Source organism: Lissotriton vulgaris, chromosome 3_1 (genome assembly GCF_964263255.1).
Source record: "Lissotriton vulgaris chromosome 3_1, aLisVul1.2, whole genome shotgun sequence".
Classification (NCBI taxonomy): Eukaryota; Metazoa; Chordata; class Amphibia; order Caudata; family Salamandridae; genus Lissotriton; species Lissotriton vulgaris.
Genome location: NC_141689.1, coordinates 811517852 through 811537329, shown reverse-complemented (window position 1 = coordinate 811537329; position 19478 = coordinate 811517852).

The following is a 19478-nucleotide window of genomic DNA, read 5'->3' as shown; positions in this document are numbered from 1 at the left end:
TGATATTAACATCCACCCTAAACTCATAGGGGTCTAATACAATAGTGGGCGGATCACCACCGCCTGTATGGCGTTGGCGATCCACCCGCCATTATCAACGCCCGCCTCCCATTTCCCCCCCACCATATTACGATGGCGGGGTGGGGACCCCGGGGGACAGAAAGACTGTCCACCGGTTTTCCACCTGTCGACAAGCAGACCAGGCGGAAATGGTGGGGAATATGGTGGCGGTGTGCAAGACACCGCCATCCATAGTACAATACAGGCGGAAAAGTGGTGCCATGGATAGGCATGCCGCTCCTGAATGTGGGGGCCCTATGTGGGGCCAAGGATGTTGGGGAGGTGGGGGGTGCACATGGGGGGTACCTATGGTACCCCCCTGCATTTGTATGCACAATATGCTTTTTTTGCATTGTGGCAGGTGCTGCTAAAAGCACCGCCCGCCGCAATGTAAAAAATGCTGTATGCGCCCACCAGTGTTGCGGGTATATCCTACTTTGCATCACAGGAGCGCCGCACATATGGCAGGTGGTCCCTTTTGCTGTTACAGTGATGGGCGGACTTTGTCCACCCGCCATTGTAATGGACCCCACAGTTTCTTTTACTAATGAGTGTTTCCTACTGTGTGGTATTGAGAACTCCCTTAAATCCTTACTAATCTTTAGTACAGTCCATAACTTTGTAACCCTGATGAACAACACTACCCTCCCATTTGTGTACAGCTTACTCCCTGACAAGCAATCCTAAAATTACCATACATTTTTATCAGTAGTAAAATCTAAAGCAGTAGATAAAATTCCTAGGAAAATAATAATTGACTTTGAGCTACAAATGATTAATTCAATTACCAAAATTTACTCTGACACACAAATTCAAGGATGCTTTTTTCACTTTTTCCAGGCACGTTGGGGAAAAGTAAAAAAAAAATCCTTAGCTGAGGATAACATGTCAAATAGTAAACTACAATATCAATTTTAAAAAACTAGCAGCTTTGTGTTTGTACCTCCTGACTGTGTGGATGGCTTCTACACATCAATCATATAATCAGAAAGCGTTACTGTAAATGAAGAAAAATTGGCTCCACTCCTAAATTGCTATGAAGACACTTAGGGCCCGATGTAGGTCGGTCGGTAACGGCCGAAAATCGGTATTTTCGGCCGTTACCGATCGGTAAATAAGGGATTGGCATGTAGGGGGCTTTATTTTACCGAATCGGTAAAATTACCGATTCGGTAATTTTACCGATTCGGTAAAATAAAAAATCGGTAAATTTACCGATTCTGAGCTACCCATATGTAGGTGGGACTCTTCAGAGTCCCAGGAGCCTTAATGAATCGGTATTTTACCATCAAATCCAATTTGATGGTAAAATACCGATTCCGGTATGCATGCACATGTGTGCATGCACACCTATGCCATGTGACAGGCAGACCTGCCCTTAGGGCAGGTATGCCTGCCACATGGCACCCGTGCCTGTTTTGGGGGTGCCAGAGGGTGTCAAAGTGACACCCCCTGCACCCTTGTGTAAATCGGTATTTACCGATTGGGTAAATACCGAATCGGTAATGCCCATTCATTCCTATGGGCTTCAAAGCCCATAGGGATGAATGGGCATTACTGATTCGGTATTTACCGAATCGGTAAATACCGAATTCATCCGATTCGGTATTCCAGCACATCTGGAATACCTACATGTCGGACCCATAGATTTACCGATTTTAAATTACCGAATCGGTAAAATTCGGTAATTTAAAATCGGTAAATCTTTCCTACCTACATCTAGCCTTTGGAGACATATTTATGGGAGGCTTGCATCAGATTTGCATCACGCTATGTGGTACATGTGCGAAGCAAACCTCTAAGTTAGACTTCGCATGGCTCTAAGTGGACTCATAAATTTGGTGCGCTAGTAATGCTGTGCAAATCGCTGTCTTGTGCTACGCTGCCCTGGGAAGAAATCCCATAGGATTTGCACCGGCTGTTCCTACGCAACTCCCATGCATTTTGATGCATTCCCAGATTTACAAGGATTTGAAAACCTGGGAATGCGCCAAAAACTTACACTATCCCATGAGAGGCTTAATGAGGAGAAATATCTTAATTTATCCTTGTTTTTTCCTCTTTCCATTTGTGCTGCATTCTGCTGTAGAAATAGACGCAAGACCGTTTATGTGAAGCAGGAATGCACCATTTGTTCCCATTAAAGTCAATCAGAATCTGTGGAAACATTTTTTGATATTATAAAAAAAAGTATGTTATGAACTACATAAAATATGTATTGTATTTTTATCAAATAAATTATGTTTTGTACTATTTATGCAAATGTTATCATATTTAAAAAACAATTTTAATAAATGTTGTAATTAATAAAGATGATGTGATGTGTTATCTTTTACAATACAATTAATAAAACGTTATATTTGTAAAATGTAATGTTTAAAAAAATATTTGACATATTTTACATTTTGCTCCTACTTTTAGTTCAATTATGCTTGAAGCCAAATGTGCAATATATTCATGTTTTAAAAATGGATACACAGGTATTAAAATGAATACATGTATATTAATACAATTTCCAACCCAAGGCCCTTATATCCCTTGCATCCCATCCCTAAAGGTTTATTATCTAATCCTAACATTATTTTAAACATTTATTAGTATTTAAACCCAATCAATTCAATAATTTTGAAATGAATGCTCAGGTATTAAAGATAATACTTGAGTATTAATGCACTCCTCAACCCAATACCCCTAAATACCTTGCATCCTCTTCCTAAAGGTTTTGTTTTCTAGTTATAAAAATATTTTGTAAAATAAATATAATATATCAAACCCTTAAATGTATGTTTTAAATATTAATACCTAGGTATCCGAAAAGTAATACACTTTTCCACCCAATACCCCTACATCCTTTGCATTTATTTATTTATAGTCTTTTAGCGCGCGTGAATCAGCCCCGAAGGGGTATCTCCGCGCGTGGCTTCTGAGTGAGTTAAACAAACTATAGGTAAGGGGAGGCAGAGGGAGGCTAAGTTAATCTGTCTCTAATGGTTTGTTTTCTATTTTTAAAGATAAAAAAAGTATAGTAATAAAAGCCCTATAAATACATGTTTTAAAAATGAGTCACATGTATTACACTTAGGGGCTTATTACAATGTCAGGCGGATACAACCATCACGAAAAAGGGACCGACCGACCTTCGGTCAGCTGTCCCGACTGCCTAATACGAAGCAACCACACATGGTGCACTTGCATACTCACATTTCCCTATGGGAGCATGTGATACAGCCGTAAACTGGATGTAACACAAGTTTTCATAGGGAAATGGGGGGTTTTATTCATCCCTGCATCACATAGTAGGAACCTCAGGGTGCCTGCCACACAGTACAGGGATCAATATGCCCCCTCGGTCCACAACCGGGGCTGCAAACAGTTGGAGTCCAGGTAGGGGCCCCCAAAGTTGATCTCCAACAGGCTTTCCATGTCGGAAAGCCCTGCATGGGAAGCCTACCGGAAACTGAGCATCATAATGTGGAGGGCGTAAATGCCAATCATATTAATCAGGCCAGGCTCTGACTGGGCGATGGGCACCTTGAGCCTGTTGGAAGCCAGCCGGAATCCGACCGATCGTAATCGCCCGATTAATGTCTGAGTATTAATACACTTCCCCACCAAATACCCCTATATTCCTTCCATGCCATCCTTAACTCTTTGGGGCGCATTGCGATGTTGGTCGGAAAGCCTCCCTGTGGTGCCTGCCAAACAGTGCAGTGTTTTATAGGGAGTTCCTTAGATACCCCCTTGGCCACCAACCATAGAATGTGGGGGCAAGGGAGCCCTACCAGGGGCACCCAAAGTCACTATCTGACAGCCTTTCTGTGTCAGAAAGGCCGGCATGAAAAGGCTGTAGGAATATGACATTATAATCCTGATGGGGGAAACTCCGCCCATAGGGGGTTACGGTGCGGTTCCGAACTACAGGAATACTTCGAGAGCTGACTGGAACTGAGTCAGGCTGATCGGCTGCCATAGTAATCGGTCCCTTTGTTTCGTGAATTTTTTAAAAAATTGCTAGATTATTTATATCGAAAAATATATAACATATATATAAACGTATTACTAAAATATATGATATCTAACTATTTTTTCATATTTACTTACACATACTTACCTATATTTACCCAATAATGCATGGTACATATAAATAACAACAGTGAAAAAATAATCAAATAAATAATGTCAGTGTATGTTCACATTGGAAGCAATACAACCATGTCACCTGTTTTTTATAGTTCCCAATTCTCGTATCTCTGGAAAAGACTAAAAAATACGGAGGAAGTACCTTGCCCCACCTGGCAACGGCTCAGGATAAACGAGGCACCACTCTCCGTCGGTACCTCTGACGATCGTCCAAGCCGTCGGGGAGGTCGGCTTGAATGACCGTCAGAGGTACCGACGGATAGAGCTGTGCCTCCTTTATCCTGAGCCATTGCCAGGTGGGGCGAGGTACTTCCTCCGTATTTTTGAGACATGGTTGTATTGCTTCCAATGTGAACATACACTGACATTATTTATTTGAGTATTTTTTCACTGTTGCAGTAGCATATACTAATTGGATAGGTCCAGACGAAAGGACAACATACAGGTTTACCTACATGTTCTGAAACATGTTGACCATTTGAATATTTAGAGACAGCTATCTTTTGAAACTGTCTTCTGGCACTGTTTTTAATATTGGACCGTGGCAGACAAGAATAAAGTTGTGGTCTAGCCATGCTTCAATTACTTCAAATTACTATTTTACAATTAAATCAAAACTATAAATAACTTAAAATTACAAACTACATTTAAAAACCTTAACAAAAATTCCACAAACAATATAAAACACATACAATTAAAATATTATTTAATCACATAAAAATACTTAAAAAATAATATTTCTTACCTTTAAATAAATCAATATTTTTTGTCAATGTTATTTTTGCACACAATATTTCTGTGTAACATTATTAAAAACTCAATATTTCTGCAACTTGATATTTTTTTATTTTAAAAGATTTTATTGAACATTTTAAAAATCAAATGAACTTGAGAGGGAGAAACAGCAAAGCAGTACAAAAAGGTGCATATTTAAGAGCCTAGAAACAGTACAGAGGAACCGGGTTAGGAGGCTCGTGTAGAATAACCACAATCGTATATCAAAACTAAGGCTGGTTGCATCAAATCAAGACAGTATAAAATACAGCTCCCAAAACATCTGCAGATAATAAGATGGGAAATAATAAGGTAAAGAAAAATAGGAACCAGTAGGTGGTTGAGTAAAACACTATATATAGAGAGGAGCAGCTGACATAGAGTTCAAAGTACATTGTTCCCGGTATTGTACAATAAGTATTTTATCGCAGGACAGTTAGGCAAACCAGAGACAGAGATCCGGGGATTGGTGTCAACCAGTATTGAGGAGCAAATAATTTGCTTGTTCCGGGCAGTAACAGACATGAGGCGGTGAGCATCAAGGTATAGAATGAGTTACTCTCACATTAGGTCTTCAAGGGGGTTTGGTGAAGGCAAAGTAGTTGTCGAAGGCTGTCCAGACAAAGGTTTTACAGACTATCTATGGTAGCTTTGGAGGGAGGTGTTGTCTCTCAGCGAGGAAACCCAGTTTAACCAGGAGCAAAAAAGAGGTTGCTGCTGTATTTTTCCAGGTAGCGAGTACTTTTCAACAGTTAGCAGGATATCACTCAGGAGGCTATCGCTAATGGAATTGATTTTTTGGTCAAGGAATCCTTGAACAAGGGATAGGAAGTTCTTTTCTAGCTTTACCCTGCATAGGGTGAGTATGACATTAAATACAGAGTCTCAAAATGACGATACCACACTGCTGTAGAAGAGGAGGTTGGGGAGTTCACCTGTCAAATTATTACAATTCCAGCAAAACGGACTGTCTATGAGGGAGAGCTTGTGGAGACGCGCCAGTGTCCAGATGGTTCTGTACAGTAGTCAGAATTTTGCCTGGGAGAGATTTTGTGGGAGACAACTGACTTCCATATAAAGTGCCAGGTCTCCGGAGTGACAGTCTCAGTCAGGTCCCATTTTGTCTGAGGGCTCAAGGACAAGTCGCTAGATTTTGGTTTTAAGAGGTGATAAAACTTGGAGGCTTGCTGCCTAGACTCATTAAAGGTCAGAATGGCTTTATGAAGAGAGGGCTCAGTGGGTGAGAGATGAATTTTTGGACAGACATAATTTAAGTTTGAGAAAGTCATATAGATCTAAGGCCAAAGTGAGTTTGTAATTCTCTAAAAGATAGTGGGGACTGGAAATCCAAGATCTTTCAAGAAATAAATGCCCTTAAAAGGCCAGTGTGACCAAAAGACTGGTACACCTTGGATTCTAATTTTAGGGTTATTCCATGGGGATCTCATGTTAGATTTGGAGATTGGTACCTCAAGGAGCTTGTTAATTTTCAACAGGTCTCTTTTAGTGGTGTTAAAAATTTATTTTCCAGAGGCAGGGGGCTTTGGGACGCTGGTCAGGAGGGATATAGGATGGAGCTCAGCCAGTAGTTCCCTCTAAATTGATAACCAAGTGGGGGTGCAGTCTGGCGATTGGGAGAACCAGAGGGAACCCTGTCTTGCGAAGAAAGCAGTTTGATAGTTTATGAAGTCAGCCAGGTTAACACCCAAGATGAACAGGTAGCTGGAGTTTTTTGATAGAGATTCTAGGGTAGAAATCATCTGATAGGGCTAACAGAAACATATTAACAAAGTAACTGATCATAGGGGTGATCATCATTTTGACGGTCTCTATATGGCCGCACATTGAAAGAATTTTGGGATTCCAGCTCTCGAGAAAAGATTCTATTCTCCTCAGTGTTAGTGTCTTGTTATGGTGTTAGGAGACTAATGCATCCAAGCTGAACTCCAGACCCAAGTATTTGTAAACTTTGGTTGCCAGGATAGGCCTGTATTCGCGAACAGTGCACTGGAGCAGAGCTTATTCAAAGCAATAATTTCTGATTTTTCTTTATTTCGTTTATAATTTGAAACTCGGGCATCCTCTTATATGATCTGTAGTAAGGCAGGACTAGAATGTGATTATTAAAATATAACTGGCGTGGGGCACAAGCTTCACTGTGGATTTATAAAAGGAGACACCATGGGGTTTTAGGCTTAGGATGAAAAGGGTTGGGGGACGTGGGCAGCCCTTTCTCATACTTCACTCTAAATTAAATGCTGTGGAGAATAGGCCACCAAATCTCACAGTAGCCAACAGACTGCTTTAGAGAGCCATGACCATTTTTGTGAAAGATTCAATAAGGATTTGGGGAGAAAAGTCCAGGAGACCCTATTGAAAGTATTTTCAGCATCAATGGTAACCACTACTATTTTGGTTGGGCTGTCTTGGCTCTTTAAATGATGTGGCATAAGAGTTGGGTATTATCATTTGATAGCCTATTCTTCATGAAGCACACCTGTGAGTGATCAATCAGTCAGGGTAGGAGAGGTTTGAGTCTCTTACAAAGGATCAGAGTGTAGATCTTTGCCTCTAGATTATTTAGGGAAATTGGTGTATAATTATTTTCCTGCATCAGGTCTTTGCTGTCTTTTGGGATTACATCTATAGTGGCTTTGCTAGTAGTGCCCAAAAGGACTTCAGAGTCAGCAAAGTGTTTATAGAGGGACAACAGAGTTAGTTTGAGTAAATGAGTAAACGTTTTGAAAAAGGTAGCCGAGTAGCCCGGGGCTTTATGGGGTTTCAAAGAGTGTATTGCCGAATCAAGTTCGGTTATCAAGATTGGGGAGCTAAGTGCCAGCTTCTCTTGATCAAAGATAGTTGGGAGGAGAATGTGACTGAGGTAGGCTGCACAGGAGGGTGCAGAGATGTCAGCATCATCTTTGTATAGTGATTGGTACAAATCTTTAAGAATTTCAAAAAAAAAATGTGTGATCTGGTCTGGGTGACATTTGATTTATCTGTGAGACAATCCTTTCACTTTTGGTTCTGTATGTGTTTTAGATAGGAGGCTCGGATTTTGCCTCCTTTATTCGCTTCACACAGTTTGAGGGTTTTATATTGGTTGGCCCTTACTCCCGCTCTTTCACTCAAAATTATTTTGTGTTCATATTTTTTGGTTGGTGAGGGTGGAGAGGGTTTGAGGTTTTGCCTCAGGGATGTGGGTAGACTATAGAGTTTTAATGTCTATTTCAAGGTCCAACAGGTCTTTATTGTGGTCTTTAATAATTTTGACTTGGATGTTTATAAGGACACCCCTGACAGTAGCCTTCAATGAATCCCAGTGAGTGGAAGGGGAGGTATCAGCAATTGGATTGTCTTCCGAAGTAGTTTGGAAGGCTGAGTTTTTGACCTATTTGTCCTTGAAACTCCAAATCTTGCCTGGGGTATTCAAATTTGCACTGGGGAGGGAGAGGGTAATGGCAGAATGGTCAGAGATTAGCATCGTCAGAATGTCTGTCCGGTCTATCAGATGGGTATGAGGTTTGGAAATCAATAGTCTACTATGGAGTAAGAACTTTGAGGGATGTACAAAAAGGTGTAGTCTCCACTATCCGGATGTTGTTATTTCCAAAGATCAAGTAGGCTGAATTTAGTGGATAGTTTGTGTAATGACCTGTGTGGCTTAGAGGGTTAAAGGAAGGACCTTGACTGTCTGTCGATAGTTACATCTTAGGGAAGATTGAAGTCTTCACCCAAGAATATGATATCGTCTCTTTGAATTTGGCTCAGGGGAGGGTCAAGGAGTCCCAGACATCTGGGTCGACAGTGTTTAGACCATAAACATTGAGAACATGGAAGTGGCAGGAATATTTAGCGAATTGTGTTAGAACCCATCTTCCATTGTCATCTGCCAAGTGTGATATCGTGGATAGGCCTGAATTCTTGGAGATCAAGATAGGAACATCACCCCTCTTGCATTCCATTGAGAAGCAGAGGCTGTCTGCAAAACAGCTCCTCCCAAAACCTGCAAGTCCCCATGGGTAGTTTTTGTATCTTGTAGTAGAAGTAGATCAGGTTTCAATTTAAATAGGTAGTTTTCAATTTTTTTACATTTGATTGGCTGATGAAGCCCTTTGACATTTAAATAGACACATTTTAAGTTAGGATCCAGTGGGAAATTAGTCATAGAACAGAGGTGAGGCTATGGCTATGTAGATAAGGGGAGTCTGTAGAGTGAGCTGACTGTGAGATGGAAAGAAATGCCTCTAAATATGAGCTTAACCCGGGGCTTTCTAGCAAGTCAGAGTAGTTAGTGAAGATAATGCATAGAAGGAATCAGAGCATCAACAAGGATATTTAGGAGTGACCCGCCCTGTGGACGGAGCTGGGATCTCTAAGCTGAGACATTGGTCGTGAAGGGAGTCTGAAGAAGAGCTGCAAGAAAAGGTAAGTACAGAGTCGTAAACATGACGTTGCAGAAGGTTATGCGTGGTTTAGAAATAAACCTACAGGTAAGGACAAACAAGTAATTAAACAGTGGGAGAAAAAAACATAATACCACCCACCCCAACCTCTCTCTATGCACAAGGACTACTATGAGGGATAGACCCAAAAGAGTTTTGGAAAGAAATTGAAAGCACTACAATGCACCCTTACAAGGAGTATTGTTGTGTTAAGTTCTTCTTAGGGAGGGGGAATTAGAAATATGACTGTAAGCCTGGTGGCTGGGTTGGTAACACGTTAATAGCCATAAATATGGACTGCAGAGAAATGGCAACGGGTACCAGAGGCCACCACTAGTGGAAAGGCCAATGATGAGACCAAGTGCTCTGTGTACAGAGTATGCAATAGGGCATACAGTGCTGTGGCACATGGTTTAAGAGACTATAACTAGTAAAAACTCTGTACACAAAAGCGGCGTAGTGCAGAGGTCTTGTACTAAACATTCGGAAATTACATAAGTCCCGGGGCTGTATGTTGAAGAGGGTCATGACTTGGGATTTGAAGCAAGTGCCAATCATGTATCTATCATGTTAGTCCCTCTGACATCTAAGAAGATCTAAATATCTTTTGGGCCGTTGAAGTTGTGAATCTTCCCATTCTCAGAAATGTTAAATTTTGCTGGGCCAATGAAAAAAAACAGCATTTTGATGCTTTGCGTCTGGTGAGGAGGGCCAAGAAGCCTTTTCTTGTTTCTACTGTGGGTGTGGAGTAGTCTGTAGAGACAAAGATTTTGTGGCTCTTCCAAAGAATGTGATTGTTCATGCGCACATACCTCAGAATCATTTCTGCATGTTGAAATCTCAGAGGCTGGTAGATAATCTGACGAGTTGTTGTTCCTGCCCACAGGTTTGAAAGAGGGGGCGTGGTGCACTCTTTCAAGTTTGAAGACCTTATTGAAGAGTAGGCCTGTCATTTGCAGGAACCATTTTTCTAAGAAGGCGATACAAGATTCGGATGAGCCCTCCACCCAATCTGGCATCCCAAAGACATGCAGGTTCCACCTGCAATTACAATCTTCCAAACCTGCAACATCCTTTTACAGAGAATTTGTAGTAATATGTAGATTCTGTATATCTCTTATTGAGATATTTGACTTATCTTTCAGGGGGCAAATGTGATGCTCTGTCTCTGATACCCTGCTATTGATGGAGCTGAGTTCAGTCTTGATGGCGCACAGATCTTGTTCCATGATGCGTGTGTTGAGTTTGATCGATTTCTCTAAATCGTGTATTATATGTAGTTTTTTAAGAATCATGCCCTTGGTGTTGTTGCTATCTTTTTTGCTTTTGAACTGAGAGTTGGGAAGCGGTGGCTCCGCTTTGGTGCATTTGTTACATGCTTTGGGCTCTTTGCCAGCCATGGTCTTCCCGGCGGCAGGGCGAGGTAGATTACCCGCTACTTTGTATACTTTTCTAGGATACAGGTAAAGTGCTTGGCTCAAGATGAGAAAGCAACTTGCCACTCTGGGAGGGAGAATGGTAGGACCAGGTTGAGAGGTACAAGTGAAGAAGAGGAGCAGGACTCCCTGAAGAGTAGCCAATAGTTTAGTGCCACGACTAGAGTCTTTGTGATGGGTAGTGTAACACTACAGGCCGAGTCACATACAGGGACCCACAGTAGGCATCCTCTTTATGCTTCCGATGAGCAACCTATGTGCGACCAGTGTGTGACTTATGTTGGCCCATAGCACTTCAGAAGTGGAGGTCACACATATTACAAAATCAATGTTGTGCTCACCATCCCCAGAAAGGGGAACTGGGTGGTAGGTGTGGGTCAAAGATGAGCCCCCCCATGTGTGAATCATCAGCAACAGAGCTGTAAAGTTCTGAATAGATATTTGAGGAAGACTGAAAAGGAAAAGTTCATGCCCATGAATAAGAGATCCTTGAAGCTCAATCTTTAATCTTTGATTTTCATTTCAGAAATATGAGCCCCAGACCTCGTGGACGGCAGCCATCTTAGAGTCAGGCAGATTGAGATGGAGAGTAATTTAAAAAAGCCTCCCCAGTCTCAGAAGAAGTAGGGCAGTTGCATGTAGGAATTATTCAAAGGGAGGGGGTCTTACTTGGAGGTCATTTGCCTCGCAACGTGCCTTGAGCATTTGCCGGGACATTCAGCCATTTTGAGGAGTCAGGAGCTGCCTGGACACTGAACGTGCTGTTCAAGCAGAGCACAGGGCAACGAGCCAGCTGGACAAAATTGCACCCCTGTCAGAAGATGGCCCTGAAATTCAGGTACTGGAATCTGCTGTTCATCTCTCGCGCGTGCTTCTCAGATTAGCAGAAGTTTGCTGTTGTCCAAACCACGCCCCACAACTTGATATTTTGAACTCAATATTTTGTCTGAATATCAATTTAATCATCACAGTAAACATTCCCTCAACCAGCAGTGAACATTTACCTCAATGTCATCTTCCTTGGGAGTTACAAATGTAATTTCCTCATATATGGTTGTGTATGTGTGTGTGCGTGTGTTTGGAATTTTCTGTGTGTGATTGTATGTGTGCATGTGTGTTTTCTCTGTGGTTAGTGTGGTGTGGGAGTTCCAGCAAGTGCATATTTGTGTGTGCTGTGGAGATTGGTCTTTTTCCATTACACTGAAAAAGGAAGCATATGATGTGAGGCTTATGGAATAAAGGTAAGCTTATTGAGGCAACATTGGCGGCATAGAGATGTAAAAATAGGTATTAAGGTGGAATTTTGACTGGTTCTTTTTGTTGGTTTTTACAGTGAGGTTGGTCCTGCTGAGAACCTGGATTTAAAAGGGTTTGAAACGCGTAGACCGTGGAACTACCAAACACTTACCCTGAACAATTGGTTTTAAAATAATTGAGCTTTGTTGTATTCAAATAAACGATACTGTACCATAGGATTTAGTAATATGTAAATATTGTATAGGATATAAAAGGATTTATGATATTGTGTAAGATCGTTTGGTATGAGAATTACGATTATGAATGGTTAATACTTTTTTCTTTTTACAGAGTGGTTGAAGTGAATGTGCGATGGCGAGAGAACTGTGGATTGTTGAATGAGATTTCTTTATTTTCTGTGTAATGTGTAGATAAAATGTGTTTTAGATGTATGTTTAATGTTCAAATGAAAATTCTTTGGAAATTTTGATCATTTAATAAAAGCGACTAATGAGCTTGAAGATGGTTTGATGGTATGTCCACACATTTTTGGGATAGAAATAATTGCCAAATAACAAGCAGTATTGGCATTTTTGTTTGGTTGTTTATATATGAGTGCTCAGCCTTACTGCCTATGAGCCATATCCCTTTGTGTTATATAGAAGAACCATCTGCAGCAGGTATCTGTGAGTCATCTCGAGTAAAGAACAAGTCTGCAGTTCACCCTACATGCATGCCTGTCCCCTCAGTGTGGGTGCACTATCTGAGACCACATAGCTCATTGGAGCTTACGATGCCATGCGCCTGCCCAGGATACCAGGGAAGTGGTAGGGGAGTAACACTAGGGCCATGATGAGGAAAGAGCGTTCACGGGTTGAGGATCCTGGGGCTTCGGTTGATTTCCTGACAGCCTACTGGTACCTCAGATCTTTGTGGAAGCCAAAACCTGCATGTAGCACTATATCAGAAAAAGTGTCAGGGAAAGGCTCTCCAGACTTGGGTATAGAGTTGCTGAAAATTGCTTTGAGTGAGACAATCCTAGAAATTATTGCTTTAAAAATCACTTCCTCATCTAGCATTTTATCATTTTTTTCCCACATTTGAAGCTTAACTTCTGAAGCTTTCATGAACATTAAAATTCAAGTCTGAAAGCTATGGCAGAGCAGGATTCCACAATATTTTATACATTGTATTTGTGGTCTCACTTGGCCGTCAGAGCTTGTGACAAAAAGCTCTGAGTGATAAAAACAAGTATACCTTGCCTGCTATGGATGCAACTTTGTTGTGTAGTCTTGTCACCTTGACCTGGGACTACTTTTTTCCAAGGATATATGTCTTCTTTCCTGGTGCTAAAAAATCTCACAAAGTTTTGAAAGTCATCTTGAACAGCCACAGGATATAGTGGGGGAAAAAAGCTTTTGCCCATTTCCAGTCATACCGCAGACAAAATTCCAGTCACCAGTGATCTTACGGTTTTCTTTTCTAGACAGATGCAACATTATCAGCTCCTTGGCTTGTTTCTCATCAAAAAGAAGTTCCACGACAAGTGGTCCTATCCCAATTAAAATCTCGGAGCCTCTGAAAATGGCAGATAACCAAGAGTCAATTGTCCTGACCCTAGGAGAAGCCTTTCTGGTACAGAAATTCAAGATAAAATAGGAGTCACAGTCATCAGTCCTTCACCAGACAGACATGAATCCGCCCAAACATGTAGCCTTAGTACTTTTTCCCAGTTCCAAGGAACTCTCAGAGTGATAGACACAGTTTATATATGGTTAACCTACTATTGAATGGTAAATTTCCCTAATTGAAGCATATCTGAATTCCTACACATTTTTCTCCTCTGTTTTCAAGCACCAGCACAGTTTGTTTCACATGGCTATTATATGAAAAATAATCCTTAATGTATTTTTCCGCTAGGATTATACAATGTCAGTGCGATGCTTTGTTCTACATTCTCTCTTGCTTGCTCGTTCTCTCTCTTACCTCCTCTCTAGACAGTGTCCTCTTGTACATTTAAGAAAAAAGCAGAGTTCTTTACTTCTAGGTCCATATACGTTTACCACCTGGAGGATGGGAGGACTGACTCCTCCACATCTGTGAGATGTATGTCTTTTGAACAAGCCAGTTATCTGGAACTTCCTCTGACAGATGATTGTCAAATAGAAGGGAAGTGGTAGGTAGGGAGGTTTAATTTTCAGAAATGCTATCAACAGTGGGAGTAAAGCACCTCTCCTGGGAGGGGGGCATGTGTGTAACACATTAACTGGTTAGCTACAGAGGAATTAGATATAGTATAGGATAAAGACCACCAAGACAAACTGGCCCCTCAAAGAATAGGAACATGATATCCTTACAAATGTTACTTTCACAAATATAAAATACAAATCCATTTTGCCTAATGGTTTGTACTTCCCTTAGTAAATGGTATACCATGTGAATGACTTTGTTACCAATCTCCCAGCTGAATTTATGAGGAAGTAGGTTTTTAAGCACTGCACACGTATGATATAATGCTGGGTGACTGCAGACTCACTTGTAACAAAACACCTTCCAAGTCCTTGTTCTCCAGACTATTTGCATCCATTTGCATCCATTAAGCTATTGATACAATTAATTATCCCAACTTGGTATCTAACATCAAACTGTGTACCAATGTTTCTTCTTTTACATTATTATAAACATATTTGAGAAAAACATTTAATTCGCTCTTACAACCACTTGGCTTTAGCCGTGGGGTTTGTGACAGATTACTAGCTCTAGTTTTATGATGTATTTATTTGATCTACCGTTTTATAGTAATTAGCATTAAAACCCAGCAAACCGTAAGTAAAGCTCTAAGATAGTTTCAGTCTCTCTGGAGCAACATTGTCTATCTCTGATTTAAAAGGGTTGGATTTCCTCATGGGATATAATGTGTGCCTAGTGGTCACAAACAAGAAGAATAATAGTCCTAACAGAATATATACCTGAGTGTATTATATATCTGAAAGTGTACAGTTTCTGTTTTTTGAGAATTCTAACACAATGCTAGAGCTCATGTCATACTAATTAAACCTTGCACGTCTGTAGTGCTTTGTGCTTTCTAATTTCTTTTAAGTAGTTCTAAGTCTATAGCTTTGCCAACAACGTTGTGTGTTGACTAGAAATGTTAAACTTGAATAGTGCTAGTTTCTTTGTCTTTGTTGTTGCAACCTTCCATATCTTTGCCATCTCTGAATGATGGAATAAGTGCAATAATTACAACAATATGGCTTGGTTAGGTAGACTTTTGGTTCTGCAGTTGGGATGTAGTCTGGTCCTTCATTGAAATGGAGGCAAAAGGTAAAAGGTAATTTTCGAGTGACTGCTTTGGCAAGTGTGCATTGGTGATGCCAATAGGTCTGCCTTTTGTATCCCTGAGGGTGTAGAAAATAAGTCAACATATGTGCACTCTGTCACTAATGTTTGCACTCATTGATAAATCCACTGACTTATTCTTCCATTCATCCTCTGACACTACTGTAATAAAATGCAAACACTCAAATATATGTGCAAGATAAACTAAGGAATACAAGTAGGTACAAGTAGAGAAAAGAAAACATACTGCCTTCTAAACATAGCGGGCATATGTTTGCAATAACAAATCAAAATATGTAAGCAGGTGTCCATCTTTGTAAGCAAGTGCCTCTTTTGACATGGCCTGTCCCCCACCTTTTACCTGGAACATGATGTGGTTTTGATTTAAGGTGCACAATGTCCATGCCAACCAGGTCCCTGTGCCAGAGAGCCTTCCCTAAAATGGTACCAAGATTGGCACAACTTCAAACCCCTCTGTAAGTCCCTGATAAATAGGTACCAATGGTACCTAGGCCATTGGAGCTGAAAAGGGTCCCCTCACCAAGGCCAGGCAAACTGCCACTGCAGCCTGCATGCCTTGGTGCAGACAAAAATGACAAAGTCGATGTACACTTCCTGAGTACCATGTCAATACAGCACTGCTTAAGGTATGGGTAAGACACCCCTCTAGCAGACCTGACAAGCTCTAAGGCAGGGTGCACTATATCTCAGGTGTGGGCATATCTGCATGAGCAGATATACCTCTACAATATTCAAGCCTATTCTTAGTATTGTAAATGCCAGGAAACCCATAGAGAGTACATGGGCCATGGTACTAAACAACTCTGCTTGATAAACCTACACTGATGCCAGGGATGGATTTATTAAAACATGTACCCATACCCAGAGGGCACCTCAGAGGCACCCTCTGAAAACCTACCAACCCTGTTGTGATCTCCAACTGGCTTTAGGCAGCCTGCCACCACCAGACATGTTTCTGGACCTCTGGGTCGAGAGCACTTGTTCTCTGATGCCAGAAACAAAGCCCATCCTGGGTGGAGGTGTCACACCTCCTTCCCCAGGCAGGCACAGTGCTAAAGAGGGAAGCTTCAAAGCCTTGCAGCCTTTGTAATATGGGAGCAGCCTCTGCTGCAAGCAGCAGATGGCAGTCCCCGGTTCAAACCCCCACTTTTGGTGGGAGAACTAGCAAGAACACTGAGTGAGAATAGGAGGTGCGCCCCTCTTCTCCAACTCCACCCTCAGGCGCTGGAGGTGAAGTGAAGCACATTTTTCAGTGCCCCCCCCATCTTGAAGATGGTGACACTTATCCAATCAAGGTTAGGATGATGCCTCCTCCCACAGGAGGGTGGCATAATATCGGGTGTAGACACCCTAGGCAAGGGACCCATTGGTCCCTACTTGTCACTCCTCTGTGACGCCCCTAAATCTAGTAACCCGCAGATTCTGAAGTATGATTCCTGATGACCTCCGAAACCTGGACACTGAAGAGCCGGAACAGCAAGAAAGAAGAAGGACCAGTGGCTGACCCGGTGCCAGCCCTGAAGGCCTCTCTGCTGCCTTTTGCCTTTGCTACAAAAGTCAACTTGACCTGCAGCCCCAGCAACTTCCAAAGCCCTGGGAAGACTGCCTGCCCACAATAAAGATCAAGAACTCCCATGGACAGGGGACCTGTCCAGAAGAAACCAACTTATAGGATCAAGAGCTCTGCCCGCGGACCCACCTCTGCACCCAACACCCACTGCCCAAACCCAAGTGGCCCACTGGTCCTGCAAGAATTCCCCAGCGATTCTCAGCAAGAGTCCATCATGGTTTTACACATGCTTAACTCCATGTTGACACCTGCAGCCTCTGCACAATGACTCACCTAACCGCAACCAGCTCTGGTAGGGCCTTTTCTGATGGCTAAGGGACACCCCGGCACTGTAGCCCCTGGGGCTTGAGAGCTCAATCCTCAGTGTCCCTATGTCTCCAAGCATCAGTATTTAATTGGGCAACTATGGGTTTTCTTCATTCAAACTCCTGGCCAGATCCTGCAGTCCTTTTCCAACTCCAAACTCCCCCTTTGATTTGCATTAGGTGCCTGACACTGTGTTGGCACTCTGCACCCTGCCGCCCCAGTGCCACGGACGGTGTAAGTTTGGTGCTGCCTTGTGGCTCCCTGTGCTCACCTTAAACCTTAGAGACCGGGTTCCTAAACTGTATTACTTACCTGTAAGCAGCATCACTTTGATTACCCCCATTCTCCATTGGATAACATTGAAGCCAAATTCCCAATTTGAACCCTGCAATAAGTTGCTCCTGGGCCACAGGAGGTGCAGAGATGTAACTTACCAGAACCTTGTTTGGTGCTTATTCTTTATCCTGCAAACCAAGACTGTAAGTCATAATAGTAACTGTAAAATTCATTCTTGTTTTGAAAAGTATTTTTATTGTAAAACGTACTCACTTTTTAACATTAATCTTGGCCATAAATTAAATCTAGAAATAAGCTTATTTTAATTTAAAATTGGTGTGGATCTCCTTTTTGAATTGTGTGTCATTTATTAATCACTGTGTGTATAACAAATGTCTTACACTCCTCTATGTTAGGCCTGCTCACACTATCACAAATAGGGCACTTTGGGTTTACATTGAAGCTCTGTATACTTCTGGGGGTATTGATGGAGCAAGGATTTGCACGTTAAGCGACTTGCTTGCATCATGAACCTTAAATAACATTAATAAAATAACCAACATGTTCGTTTTACTAATTTTGCAAATTTTTCATTATACGGGGTGTCCGAGAGACGCTTGCTTATGTGTTTATTAATCTTAATACGCTTGCTCTATAAAATGGCCGCTGCTACGTGGGAATTTAGACTGCGCATGCGTCGCTCAAAACCATGTGACGTGACATATTCAATGTCTTGGAGGGAAAACAGTTGCGCATGTGCAATAAATCTAAGATGGCTGCTCTTTGTTCTCACATGCTTTAAGCTTGCATTGCCGCTTTCGCAAAGCTGTCTGTTCTGCATAATTAACAATGCTATAGTTATTATAAAGTAAGGGGTGTAGTATAGGGATTCATGGTATACAGTGAAATCATTTATTCTATGTTTTAAAACTGTTTCTTTTCCATTTCATGTACACTTCGAAAACTTGGCCTTTTCTGTAATGCTGTTCCCCATCTTGAATGAAACTGCGAGTCTCCAGAGCAGATGACCTTTGAAAAGCTGCCAAGGAGCTGACTGACTGAAGAGATGCTCCTGGGAACCTGAACTTCAACCCAGCTAGAAGAAACTGAACTGTACTAAGATTTGATACATTTGTATTCACTATTGTTCACCGAACAGCATATGTCATGAAAAGCTGGAATTCTTAGGGGTGGGTACAGAAATTGAATATTAAGCCTGAGAAAGTCTGAAAATTATTTGGTGTGATGATCTAACCTCCTCCTTTGTCCAATCAAAATTGGGGATCCTTGCACTTAAAACATTGGGGGGTGGTACACTGACCCGAAAAACAGTATAACTAGCGTAGGTTTAGCTAGGGAAATTGTCCAACTTGTCCGAATAGCTGACCTGTCACTGACCCAACGCACTCTATAGGTGACTGATACAGAGAGCTGCGGAGCACTCTGTTGGGAGGTTCGAGAAACCCATTTCGGGGTTTTGACAAATTGAAGGTGCTGGCAAAGCACTTTGCTGGGAGGTTCGAGAAGCCAATCGGATTTATTGGCAGATTCCTTGCAGGGAGTGAGTAGCGCAGGCGTTGCAACCGAAACTGCGGGTGTTGGTCGTACCCTTTGGTGAACCCGGTCCTGATCCAAATTCTGGGGTTATCCTGTCCTGACTGTCCATGAGCTGTACCTGCTCACCTACTGGCACCTAAGTCCTTGAGGATTTCTTCCCGTCTTTTCCAAACAGACCCGTGGCCAGGGTTGGTCTTCACTCTATCCTAGGTAAATGTAAAGTCTGTGTGGGTGATTGCTATCTATATTTGCATTTCTAATTCTCGAATATTGCAAGGCGTAATTGTATATGTTCCTTTTTCTTCCCTGTCCCTTGAT